We start from the raw sequence: 8431 nt of genomic DNA, 5'->3' as shown, positions 1-8431 counted from the left end.
ACAAAACCCTGGCTTTTGACAGTAAGTGGAAGAATATGGAAGAATTACTGCTGAGTGAAGTGAACCAGGCTACAAAGGAGAGACATTGTATGTCCCCACTTAATATATACCAAGTGTCTGCACCCTATGACTGAAACTGCTTGCCTAAAGGTTGTACAAACACAACAGATGGTTGTGAATTCGAGATGTGGTGTATGTGGAGGAGTGGGGCCTAAGGAAGGACATTTCGAGGACAGATACTGAGGCACAGCATTGACAGGATGGGAAGGTGAGGTGTAATCTGTTGAAGATTTATTTTTAATCTTTAAATTTATTTAATTTTTACATTAATTCACTATACATCATTACAGTATACAAATGATTTTTCCATCCAAAATACACTGTATATTGGCTCAATCAAGCACATCAACATACATGTTATCAGCAAATAATTTTCCATTTCTTATGTCTTGTATACTTTTTTTTTTGCCATCCTTGAAGATGTTTTGATCAACTGGACTGGGGAGAAATGTTCACATATTGAGATGTTCACTTTGTAAGCTAAATAATGTGATTGAAGATATAAAAATAAATGAAAAACAATAAAGTAATTCTGTGTAACAAAAAAAGAATGAACTTTGGAATAGAATCAAGTGCTTTATATATGTGATTAGGTCTCTCTGGTAGGGTATCTGTTCCAAATAATTTTGTTCTGGTGCTTTGCTGTACAATTATGAGAACATTCTTACATGCTTATTTTCATATATTAGCCTATTTTCCAGTTACTAAAGTACACTGAAAAAAGCAAAACTATGAAGTAGAAGGAAGTGCTTTATATTCATGACAAGACCTCTCTTACAAAATACCCTTGCCAAAGAATTTGTTCTAGTGTTCACTGTGTGAAGTTATGAACACATTCTTAAATGCTTCTTTCATATAATGGTATGCTTGCCAGTTAAAAAGTATACGAATGGAATGAAAATAGCACAAATTTTGTAGTAGAAACAGGTGCTTTATATATGTGGCTAGGCCTCTATCGTGTGCACCCTTGCCAAAGAATTTGTTCTAGTGTTTGCTGTACAAAGTTACAAATACTTGATTACATGATTCTTTCTATATATCTTATGAACAATAACAAAAGTAACCAGGGGAATGAGAAAAGGACAAACTTTTGAGTAGAATAAAGTGCTTTATATATGTGACTAGGCCTCTCTAGGGAAGAGCCCTTGAAAAAACTTTATTGTATCAAGGTGTATGTTGCAGAATAACAACCTGGATGCCTGCTGCACCATTCTCTCTCAGGAGACTACAAGGTATCTTTATGGTGAAGAGGATTTGAATCTTTCAGATGATTCTGGAATTTCTGGTCTATGAAATCACATGACTTCTCTCAGCTTGGACTTGCAGTCACAGAATGTGTACCACAATGGCAGAGAAGGAAGTAGAGTGAATGGTTTTAGGACTCTAACACACAGTGTTAGTGGTGAACAATTTCAAGGAGGTCAGTCCAATAATAAGCTGGTTCACACAGACAGCACCAGCTTAAGTTCCCCGGGTTTTAATGTTTTTTGACTGTCCAGTACATCTTGTGCTTTGAATACATTTAGGCACCAAGGAATGTCTAACCTTTCTCAACAAACTCCCAGATTTAATATCATTATGGTAACTTTAGCCCCAGATATTCAGACTCGCTGCAATACTCCTACATCTTTGCTCATCCATGGCATACCTCCACCTGTACTTAACAGTCCACAGGGAAATTCTATCTACATTAGGCCTTACGCTACAGCTCCTGGTGGGGCAGCATGACAGGCATGGCAGCATTCTGGCTGGGTATCTCAGTCTAAGTCCATAAACCTTCAACAAGTCTATCAACCGTTCTAGCCTGGTCCCTGGACTGCTTGCCCTGCATCTTATCCTCTGTCACATACTTCAATTCAATAGACAAATCAGCAAGGCCACCAGACCTCTCATGTCTACATGACCATCAGTACACCTACTACTCCACAACCACCAACAATTCACTTGTCTTCTGCTCATTGTAAATATAACATTCAGAATATTTCAACAGGACCTTGAAAAACCTTGATTGAAATCAAACTTGAACCCCCACACAGAAACAGTTCTTCAAAATCATGTTCTTCTGGACCTCAAACCTCCAGCATTTCCTCTTCAGTTAACAGCCAAATCTTAAAAAGAAATCAGTCCATTGTTTACATAGCTGCCAGTCCCCCGATACAGATGGGGTTATGTCCCATAGTCAACCTAAAGTCTATATTTTAGCTAATGCCACTACAAGAGATGAACAAGTCAGGTGGAATCAGGCTACACTCTTCATATACACAAACTCTGGAGCATCTGCTGCCTCCAGAAATATATCTGGGCAAGTGAGCATGGGTCCTGCCTTTATTCATCATCGCCCTCCCAAAAGTGGTGGTCACTCAATCCAACACAAAATACACTTTCAAAATTACCATTTCTCCCAATAAAGCACCTACAGTTTCACCAGGGATGGTATCCTCTACCTTTGAACTTACAAATCTCCTAAACCATCCTGGTAATTATGTAGAAACAGAGAATATTCAGCACCTCATGGACCTTCCTTAGGAAAGGTGGATGGAGGAAGTGAAGCACAGAAATTGAGTATGGGATCTGATGATGGCTTCTCCTACACTCCTGTACTCTATTGGTTCACCAGAACGCCAGAATGCAATGGCTTCAAAAAATAATTGAGATTCCAAGGAGGAAATTGGAGAAACTAAAATCCAAGGTCAATGAAATGGAAAATAATCTAACTCAAAGGTGCCTGAAAAGATCAAATTCCATATCCAAAATACCTTCACTCAAAGAAATGCAGCTATTGAGAATTTATAATAAACAACTCCAGACTGACATTGACTGCTTAAGCAAAGAAATTGATCTTTTTCAGGCCTAAGTACAACATTTTGATCCCAATGCTATTCATAATTTTTATGACAATATTGGATGTGTAGGTCCTGTGCCATAAAAATGCAAACGTCAAATGTCCACCATAAAAACACCAAAGACTCAAGACACACATGATGATGAGGGGGCTCATTGGAATTGTACTGCCTGTACTTTTATGAACATTCCCACCTTAATTTGCTGTTAGATATAAGATGCCAACACATTTCTGAGCCAGAAGGCCCTATATCTCCTCTAAAGTGACAGCTGAAATTATTTGTTTTTCTGCTAGATAGGATTTTGTCAGATTAAAGGTGTGACAAGATGGCATTGTGCTAATATTAAATGTTAACCCACAGAGCTAATAATATCTCAGTGTGATGTCCTGGGCAGGTGAGATTCATCACAAGGAAGGTGATCTGCTGAAAGTTGTAGCGGCTGCTGTTTCACCATGTTCGGTGTTACCAGTGTCTCATTATGGATCACTCTCAGTGTGTTCATGCCTAGCTGTTCCCAGTACCTTTTCCCCTTATATCTCTACTGAATTTTGACAGGAGGAAGGAATAGAATGATAACTTTTATTTTTAATTTTAAAACTTGTAGTCAAACACTACATACATGAAGAAAAGAAATGAGGTTTAACTCTTTAAAAACTGTTTGCTCATGCATAGTACCAGTGGATAGGAGAAGAATTTCACAAATCTGTGGTACTCTTGACTTGTCTTTGTCTTCCCTGCTGAAAACGTCTCCATTTGTAAAGCCAGTATCTGAGATCTCAAGTGTAAAATGAGAACAGCATGCATGGTCTGTACCAGCACACAACAAAACACGCCAGAGCTTTTCTTCCTGTACAGATCCCTTGAGTCTGCTTTATGAAAAACCCATAGCTAACATCAAACTTGTGCAAGATAAGAATGTCCACTTTCTCCACTTTTTTTTTGGCTTGGAAGGTTTAATTTGGCTATGGGATTTGGGTCAGTGGAACAGTTCAGAGGGAGCATGTGTTGACATTTGATATATTTGGAGCTGACATTATAGCTCTGTAATTCCTTTGCATCTGTTAATCCTTTCTTGAGCAGTAGCTGGGAAATGAGGCATCCTTAGAATCTATGTAGTTTCTCTCTTTCCAAATCTGTTTGCCCCTTTCTTCCTTTTCTACTCTAGCACCTTTTTCTGACAGTGAGTTACTGAAACTTTTATTCTTCTGAATCCAGATTCCAAGTATGTTGATCATCATCAACTGAGTACCTAGGTGGGTGAGACACACTTTCTTTCTTTTTTCTTTTTATAATATTTATATTTTATATTTATTTTATTTTTTATAATTCATGCTATACATCATTTAGATTGTGAAGAGACTTTACCCAGCATGAGATACAGCTCAGTCCAGTCCATTTGAGATCACCATACACATCCTCATCAACAGATAATAAATATAAACCTTATCTTGGAAATCCTATTCAAGATAATCAGAAAAGAGAATAAAATAAAAGACATTCAAATAAGAAAAGAAGTGATAAAATTATCTCTATTTGCTAATGACATAATTATGTACATAGTAGACCCAATGGTATTCATAAAAAAATTCCTGGAAGTAATGAATGCATGCAGTAAGGTGGCAGTATACAAAAACAGCATACAAAAATCTATAGCCTATCTATATACAAACAACAAGCATACTGAGATATAACTCAAGAAATTAATTCCATTTATCATAGCCACAAACAGTATAAGATAACTAGGAATAAATCTAAACAAAGAAGTTAAAGACTTCCACATAGAAAAGTACAAGAAACTAAAAAAAAGAAATTGAAAATGACACAAAAAAGTGCCTTTGAATATGTTCCTGGATTGGAAGAATTAATATAATCAAAGTTGCAATTCTTCTCAAATTTATCTACATATTTAACACAATCCCAATAAAAGTAGCAGAGGTGTTCTATATAGATCTAGAAAAGACAATCATAGAATTTGACTGGAATTATAAAAGACTGCACATTGCCAAAGCCATCCTGACCAAGAGTGGTGTAGGAGGCATCTCACTCCCTGACCCCAAAATATATTTCAAAGCTGTGATAATCGAAACAACATCGTATTGGCACAAATAACAGACTGGTGGACCAATGGAACAGAATAAAGATTCCAGAAATAAATAAATAAAGTTTTGGCATAGTCAAAGAAACAAAAATTGGAGCAGATTGACAACCTTGGAATGGAAGAATATATTTGCAAACTCTCCTTCAGATAAAAGACTGATCCAGGATATACAGGCAACTAAAATTGCTTACCCTCCAGAAAAGATTACCCATTTAAAAGATGGGTAAATGTGCTGAACACACAATTCTCTAAGGAAGACCAAAAAGCATATGAACAAATGCTCTATTTTCATAAGGGAGATGCAAATCAAAACTTCAATTAGATACCACTTAACCCCAGTCAGAATGGCTAAGATTAAAACAATAAAGAATAATTGCTGAAGATGCTGTGGTGGAAAGGGAAATATCCTACGCTATTGGTGAGTATGTAAATTACTACAGTCACTATGGAGAACAATATGGAGGTTCCTCAAAATCTACAAATAGAACTACCATTTGATCCAGCAATCCCACTTCTGGGTATCTACCCAAAGGATTGTAAAACAGCCAGAAAAACATTTGCACACCCATGTTTATTGTGGCATTATTCATAATTGATAGGGTATGGAATCAACCCAAATGTTCAATAACAGGTAAATGAGTTGAAAATTAAAAATTATTTATTCAGCCATAAAAAAGCACAAACAATAATTCACTGGTGTTTGATAGAATGTGGGCAAATGTGGAAGATTTACTGCTAAGCAAAGTAAGCCAGACTAAGCAAGGCATTGTATGTTCCCACTCAATACTCACTGAATGTAGGCATTCTATGGCAGAAACTAAATTATTGGAAGGTATAAAAGTATAGAGATGAATGATAATACTGAAGACCATGTGGGAGGTAGATGGGAAATGGGTGAGGGGAAGAGGGAGGGAATTAAGAAGAAGAAAGAAGCAAAACATTTAAATGACTCAAATGGAAAGAAATCTTTTTTCTGAAACTTTTTATTTTTATTTTTATTTTACATTTTTAATATATTCAATCACATTATTTAACTTACAAGGTGATCATTTCAATATGTGAACATTTCTCCCCAGTCCAGTTGATCAAAATATAACAATACTACACCCCTGTCTCAACAATGCTGCCTCCTTATCCCTCCTCCCAAGTGTTTTTCTCCAGTTCCTACTATTCCACGCACAACACATCTGGCATTCACATCCATCTCTTGTGTTTGTACATCCTTTAGCCTGTCAGTTTCAGTTATAGAGTGTGGACACTTGATATATATATCTAGTAAAATCACATCTATCTTTTTTTAAATTTCATTTTCTTCCATGCATTGAATCACACTATTATTTGTCTTACAAAATTGATATTTCAACAGATGTACACCTCTCCCCAGCACCATCAATAAAACCACGAAACATCTTCAACAGATAATACCACACCTCTTTGTGCCATTAATGCTTTTTCCTCCCTGTCCCTCCTACAAATGACCTTCCCCAGACCTTCCTCTTTCACACACACTGTATCTGGTATTTACATCTATATACTGCTTTTCTATATCCTTTAGAAAATTAGTTTCAGTCTTAGAGTGCAGACACTCAGTATATATTAAGTGGGAACATACAATGCCTCTCTTTCATAGCATGGCTTGCTTCACTCAGCAGTAAGTCTTCCATATTCATCCACTTCCTGTCAAAAGCCAGGGTTTTGTTGGTTTTTTTTTATGGATGAATAGTATTCCATTGAATATATGTGCCACCGTTTTTCTAATCATTCATCAGTTTGTGGGCATTTGAATTGCTTCCATGACTTAGCAATCGTGAAAAGTGCCGCAATAAACATCGATGTGCAAGCACTTTTCCGATAAAGTATTCTTCTGTCTTTGAGTAGATACCAAGGAGTGGGATTGCTGGATCATATGGTAGTTCTATTTGTAGATTTTTGAGGAATCTCCAAATTGTTCTCCACAATGGCTGGACCAATTCACATTCCCACCAGCAGTATAAGAGAGTTCCTTTTGACCACACCCTCGCCAGCACTTATCATTTCTAAATGGAACAACTTTTTTCAGTTCTATCTCAGTCTGCCTGTTGTTCATATACAGAAATGCTATAGATTTCTGGATATTAACTTTGTATCCTGAAACTTTACTGTATTCATGTATTACTTCCAGAAATTTTTTTATGGAAACCATTGGGTCTTCTGTGTATACAATCATGTCATCTGCAAATAGAGAGAGTTTCACCTCTTCTTTTCCTATTTGAATTCCTTTTATTTTTTCCTCTTCTCTGATTTCAATGGCCAGGACTTCCATTACTATATTGAAGTGGAGTGGAGAAAGTGGACATCCTCATCTTGTACCTGTTTTTAGTGGAAAATCTTTCAGCTTTTCTGCATTGAGAATGATGTTCGCTATCGGTTTTTCATAGATAGCTTTTATTATGTTGAGAATTGGCCCTTCTATGCCAATTTTGCTGAGAGTCTTGATCATGAAGGATGTTGTATCTTTTCTGCATTAATCGATATGACCATATGGTTTTCATCTTTCTTCCTATTAATACGGTGTATTACATTTACAGTTTTGCATATGTTGAACCAACCTTGCATTCCTGGGATAAAACATACCTGATCATGATGTATAATCTTTTTTATAAGCTGTTATATACGATTTGCTAATGTCTCTTTGCGTCTATATTCATCAGGGATATTGGTCTAAAGTTTTTCTTTCTTGTCCTGTCCTTATCTGTTTTAAGGATAAGGGTGATAGAGGCTTCATAGAATGAATTAGGGAGAGATCCACCCTTTTGGATCTTTAGAAATAACTTGAGCAGAATGGGGATTAACTGTTCTTTGACAGTTTTGTAGATTTCAGTGTTGAATTCATTAGGGCCGGGGCTTTTCTTTGTTGGGAGGTTATTTATAACTAATTCGATCTCCTGGCGTGTTATGGACCTATTAAGACTTTCTATATCCTCCTGGCTAAATCTAGGTAGATTATATGTGCCCAGGAATTTGTCCATCTCACCCAGATTGTCTTGTTTCTTGGCATATAGTTGTTCATGGTATCCTCTAATGATGTTCTGTATTTCTAATTTGTCTGTTGTTATATTTCCTGCTTCATTCCAGATTTGATTCACCTGGTTCTTTTATCTCTTCTTCTTAATAAGTCTCGCTAGTGGAGTATCAATTTTGTTTATCTTTTCAAAGAATCAGCTTTTACTTTTATTTATTTATCTTCTGTATACTTTGTTTATTTTCTATTTCATTTATTTCTGCCCATATATTTATTATTTCCTTTATTCTGGAGTTTTTAAGATCTTTTTGCTGTTGCTTTTCCAATTCTGGGAGGCATGATGTTAAGTGATCCATTTGCCTTCTTTCCATCTTCCTCTTATGTGCACTAATTCCTATGAACTTCCCTCTTATGACTGCTTTAGCAGTG

General features: G+C 36.3%; 1 pseudogene; it reads left to right on the top strand.

Moving 5' to 3' along the window:
• The first annotated feature begins 1224 nt into the window (after nucleotides 1-1224).
• Nucleotides 1225-3137, top strand: LOC102472603 (TGF-beta-activated kinase 1 and MAP3K7-binding protein 2 pseudogene; annotated as a pseudogene).
• The last annotated feature ends 5294 nt before the right edge of the window (nucleotides 3138-8431 follow it).

This window comes from Tupaia chinensis, unplaced genomic scaffold (genome assembly GCF_000334495.1).
Source record: "Tupaia chinensis unplaced genomic scaffold, TupChi_1.0 Scaffold000037_22, whole genome shotgun sequence".
NCBI classification, from domain to species: Eukaryota; Metazoa; Chordata; class Mammalia; order Scandentia; family Tupaiidae; genus Tupaia; species Tupaia belangeri.
The sequence above is the reverse complement of the archived record's forward strand: the minus strand, read 5'-3'. Positions and strand labels throughout refer to the sequence as shown.